The sequence below is a fragment of the Diceros bicornis genome, chromosome 5 (assembly GCF_020826845.1).
Source record: "Diceros bicornis minor isolate mBicDic1 chromosome 5, mDicBic1.mat.cur, whole genome shotgun sequence".
Lineage (NCBI taxonomy): Eukaryota > Metazoa > Chordata > Mammalia > Perissodactyla > Rhinocerotidae > Diceros > Diceros bicornis.
Window position 1 is genome coordinate 42,422,407 of NC_080744.1, and position 5,452 is coordinate 42,427,858.

At 36.7% G+C, this 5,452-nt stretch overlaps 1 pseudogene; it reads right to left on the reverse strand.

Moving 5' to 3' along the window:
• Positions 1–338: 338 nt before the first annotated feature.
• On the reverse strand, positions 339–1,374 carry LOC131405405 (large ribosomal subunit protein uL3m-like; annotated as a pseudogene).
• Positions 1,375–5,452: the final 4,078 nt, after the last annotated feature.

Consider the following 5,452-nt stretch of genomic DNA (forward strand, 5'->3'; position numbering starts at 1 on the left):
TTTTAAAGAAAAAACATTAAATTTATAAACACCTTAAGATAACTTGGGAAACATGTAGTAAAAAAGAATTAATCCCACAAATTACAAAGATTTTGTTAATATGCAAACTGCTGGCCCATCTAAATTTGGCATATCCAATCTAACCACTTAACTGATTTAAGTGGTAATTTTTCTAACAAAATTCAATTGGAGGATGAGTGATATATTTATGCCCTTGACAAAGATGACAAGTGTGGTATTGTTGTGACTAAGAAAGGAGGATATAATTCCTGGTTATCTTGTTGTTCTGGCTCATCAAAGCTCACAGAATGGATGAGATTCTGCCATGTCCAATGAGGCTACGCAAATGTAATAGTAGGTGCATGGGGTTGACACATGTTTTCATCATACCAATTTTCTGATTGTTCCTCTTTGTCTCCCTCAGGAAAATATATAAAGAATGGTAGATTTTTACAGAAATCCCTATATGCAGGCAGTTCAGAATCTCTGGTTGTTGCTGAGCAATTTTTATGTCCAGGTACAGAGCCATTTACATAGATTATATTGTGCTTTGTGTTTATTCTCAACACTTTAAGTCCATATGCTGTCCTATCTCTGCTTCCCATTTGTCTAGGCATTTTAGTTCCAGGCCAGACTTTGGCAACATCACTGGTTGAAATAGCTCCAGATCTTCTGTGGGTTTTTGTTTGACCATGAGTAGGAGGCTTGCCTTTAAATCTCCATCTTTTCATGGTATCTTGAAGACCTTTACCAATAGTTTTTGCTGCGACATTCACATACTGTCCTGGGTGAAAATGAGCAGCAAAAAGAGGAGTGCCTTGCTTAATTACAGCATTATGTGTTACACAAAACATATTAACTTTCTGTTCTGGCAGCAATCCAAGTTCTCAGTAAATTTCCAATATGGATGTAGATTTACAGAAATGTGATACAGTTTTTCCTCCTACAGTTAGGGCTGCCATTTGTCCATTATGCTTTTCCTTTGGAGTATATTTTAGGTTGTGACAGTCTTGTATCTGAAGTAATGTGACCATATGCTTTTGACCATCCTTGGCCGTGAAGGCATCATGCCCAGCTTCAGTGTGATAAGGCCTACACTAGAGGAGCCTGGTTCCCCAGGCCATGGTCCATCTTTCAGAGGACACAGTTTACTTGCTAATTGGGCTTTATTTTCATCAGAGACCAACTGCTTAACAAATGAGACATTTTCTTTACTTAGATGCCGAGCCTACCAAGTACCACTCTTGCCATGGAGACTTCTAATCAAAGCCAGATGTTTGTTCTATTCCCCAAGTCCTGGGCAGGACCCAGGCTGCCTGAGCTGAGGCCCAGTACCTGGACGCTGGCCTGAGTCAGCAGATTCCAGCCAGGCATGGAGTGGCTGAGGAGGGCTCAGCCTGCCACTCTGCTTTCAGGGCTTCCCCGTCACGCGTCAGACCTCTGGGAGCCATCCAGCTGACAGGCTGCCGATTAGAGCTTAATCCTCTTGCTTAACTGAAACTTTATGCCTGTTGATTAGTAACTTCCCATTCCTTTACCCCCAGCACCTGGCAACCACCATTCCACTCTTTGATTATATGAATCTGACTATTTTAGATACCTGATATAAGCGGAATCATGCAGTATTTGTCTTTCTGTGACTGGCCTATTTCACTTAGCATAATGTCTTCAAGGTTCATCCATGTTGTTGCATACTGCAGAATTTCCTTCTTTTTAAAGGCAAAATAGTATTCCACCGTATGTATGCGCCACATTTGCTTTATCCATTTATCTGTCATTAGACATTTGTTTCTACATCTTTGCTATTGTGAACATCATTGCTTTGCAATGAACTTATTAGATAATTATTAGAACTATTACATAGAAGTCCTAATAACTTCGAGATCCTGATTTCAATTCTTTTAGATAAATTCCCGGAAGTGAGATTGCTGGATCATGTGGCAGTTCTATTTTTAATTTTTTCAGGAACCTCCAAACTGTTTTCCATAGCAGTTGTACCATTTTGTATTCCCATCAGTTGTGTGCAAGTTTCAACTTCTCTACAATCTCACCAATGCTTGTTATCTTTTATATTTTTGATAATAGCCATCCTGACAGGTGTGAGGTGATATCTCATTGTGGTTTTGATTTGCATTTCCATGATGATTAGTGCCGTTGAACATTTTTTCGTATACCTGTTGGCCATTTGTATGTTTTCTTTGGAGAACTGTCTATTGAAGTCCTTAGCCATTTTTTAAATCAGATGATTAGCTTTTTACTATTTTACTATTAGCTTTTTACTATTGAGTTCTAGGAGGTCCTGATATATTTTGGAGATGAACCCCTTATCAGATATGTGGTTTGCAAATATTTTTTCCTACTCCAGAGGTTGCCTTTTCAACCTATGATTGTTGATGGTTTCCTTTGCTGTGCAGAAACTTTCTAGTTTGATGTAGTCCCATTTGTTTGTTTTCGTTTTTGAACCCTATGTTTTTGGTGTCATATCCATGAAATCATTGCAAAGACCAATTTCATGAAGCTTCTCCCTATGTCTTCTTCTAGGAGTTTTCTAGTTTCAGATCTTACATTTAAGTCTTTAATGTATTTTGAGTTGATTTTTGTGTAAAGTGTAAGATAAGGGTCCAATTTCATTTTTTTGCATGTGGATATCCAGTTTTCCCAAAACCATTTGTTGAAGAGACTATCCATTCTCCATGTGTATTCTTGGCATCCTTGTCAAAGATCAGTTGACTGTGTATGTATCAACTCTCTATTCTGTTCCATTGGTCTATATGTCTGTCGTTATGCCAGCACCATACTGTTTTGATTACTGTAGCTTTGTAGTATATTTTGACACAAGGAAGTGTGATGCCTGTAGCTTTGTTCTTTCTCAAGATTGATTTAGCTATTCATGGTCTTTTGTGACTCCATGTGAATTTTAGAATTTTTTCTATTTCTGTAAAAAATGTCATTGGGATTTTGATAGGAATTGTATTGAATCTGTGGATTGCTTTGGGTGGTATGGACATTTTAACAATATGAACAATATTCATGAATATGAGATGTCTTGCTTAATATCTTTCATCACTCTTTTGTAGTTTGCAGTATACAAGTCTGTCACCTCCTTGGTTAAGTTTATTCCTAGCTATTTTATTCTTTTTGGTGCTGTTGTAAATGGGATTGTTTTCCTAATTTCCTTTTCCGATAGTTCATTGTTAGTGTACAGAAATGCAACTGATTTTCATGTGTTGATTTTGTATCCTACAACTCTACTGAACTTGTTTATTAGTTCTAACAGTTTTTTTTTAATGAAGTTTTTAGGGTTTTCTGTATATAAGGTTATATCATCTGAAAATAGGGAAAATTTTACTTCTTCTGTTCTGATTTGGATGTCTTTTATTTCTTTTTTTGCCTAATTGCTCTGGCCAGGACCTCCAGTACTACGTTGAATAAAAGTGGTGAGAGTGGACATCCTTGTCTTGGTCCTGATCTTAAAGGAAAAGCTTTCAGTTTTTCATTGTTGAGTACGATGTTTGCTGTGGGTTTTTCATATATGGCCTTTATTACGTTGAGGTAATTTTTTGCTATTCCTACTTTGTTGAGAGTTTTTTTTTTTCCCGCTGAGGAAGATTTGCCCCTGAGCTAACACCTGCTGCCAATCTTCCTCTTTTTTTCATATGTGAGCCGCTGTCACAACATGGCCACTGACAGATGAGTGGTGTAGGTCCACGCCCAGGAACTGAACCTGGGCCACCGAAGCAGAGTGTGCCAAACTTAACCACTAGGCCACTGGGGCTGGCCCGAGAGTTTTTTATTGTGAAATGGTGTTGAATTTTGTCAAATGATTTTTCTGCATCTAGTGAGATTATCATGTGATTTTTATCCTATATTCTGTTAATGTGGCATATCACATTAAGTGATTTTCACATGTTGAACCATCCTTGCATCCCAGGGATAAATCCCACTTGGTCATGGTATGTGATCCTTTTAATGTGCTGTTGGATTCAGTTTGCTAGTATTTTATTGAAGGTTTTTGCATCTATATTCATCAGGGATATTGGCTTGTAATTTTCTTTCTTGTGATGTCTTTGTTATCAGTAATGCTGGCCTAAAAAAACGAGTTTGGAAGTGTTCCCTCCTCTTTAATTTTTTGGAAGAGTTTGAGAAGAATTAGTGTTAATTCTTCTTTAAATGTTTGGTGGAATTCACTAGACTAGCCATCTGGTCCTGGGGTTTTCTTTGTTGCGAGGTTTTTGATTATTGACTCAATCTTCATACTAGTTACAGATCTGTTCAGACTTTCTATTTCTTCATGATTTAGTCTTGGTAGGTTTTATGTTTCTAGGAGTTTATTCATTTCTTCTAGTTTATCCAGTTTGTTGGTATATAATTGTTCGTAACAGTCTTTTATGATCCTTCTTATTTATGTGGCATCAGTTGTAATGTCTCTTCTTCCATTTATGAGTTTATTTATTTGAGTCTTCTCTTTTTATCTTACTTAGTCTATCTAAGGGTTTGCCAATTTTATTTCTTTTCAAAAAATCTACTCTTAGTTTTATTGATTTTCTTATTGCTTTTCTGTTTCCTATTTCATTTATTTCTGCTCTAATTTTTGTTATTTCCATCTTTTTGCTAACTTTGTGCTTAGTTTGCTCTTCTTTTTCTAGTTCTTTGTGGTGTAAAATTAGTTTTATTTGATATCTTTTTTTTTTTTTTTTTGCTGAGGAAGATTAGCCCTGAGCAAACATCTGTGCCCGTCTTCATCTGTTTCGTATGTGGGGCACTGCCACAGCATGGCTTGATAAGCGGTGTGTAGGTCTGCTCCTGCGATCCAAACCTGCAAACCACAGGCCACTGAAGTGGAGTGCGTGAACTTAACCACCACACCACCGGGCTGGCCTCTTTTTTTTTTTTTTTTTAAATGTAGGCATTTATTGCTATTAAATTCTCTTTTAGTACTGCTTTTGCTGCATCCCGTAAGTCTTAGTATGGTGTGTTTTCATTTTCTAATTTTCTTTTTGATTTATTCTTTGACCCAATGGTTGTTCAAGAGTGTGTTGTTTAATTTGCACATATTTGTGAATTTTCCAGTTTTCCTTTTGCTGTTGATTTCCAGTTTTATTCCTTTGTGGTTGGAAAAGATACTTGATGTGATTTCAGAAAGTCTTCTTATATTTGTTAAGACTTGTTTTGTGACCTATCATATGATCTAACCTGGAGAAAGATCTGTGTGCCTTTGAGAAGAATGTGTATTCCATTGCTGTTGGGTGGAATGTTCTATATGTATCTCTTAGGTCCATTGGGTCAATAGTGTTATTCAAGTCCTCTGTTTCCTTATTGATCTTCTATCTGGATGTTTTGTCTATTATTGAAAGTGAGGTATTGAAGTCTTCTTCTATTATTATATTGCTATTTATTTTTCCCTTCAGTTTTGTCAGTTTACTTTGATATATTTAGGTGCTCTGATGTTGGG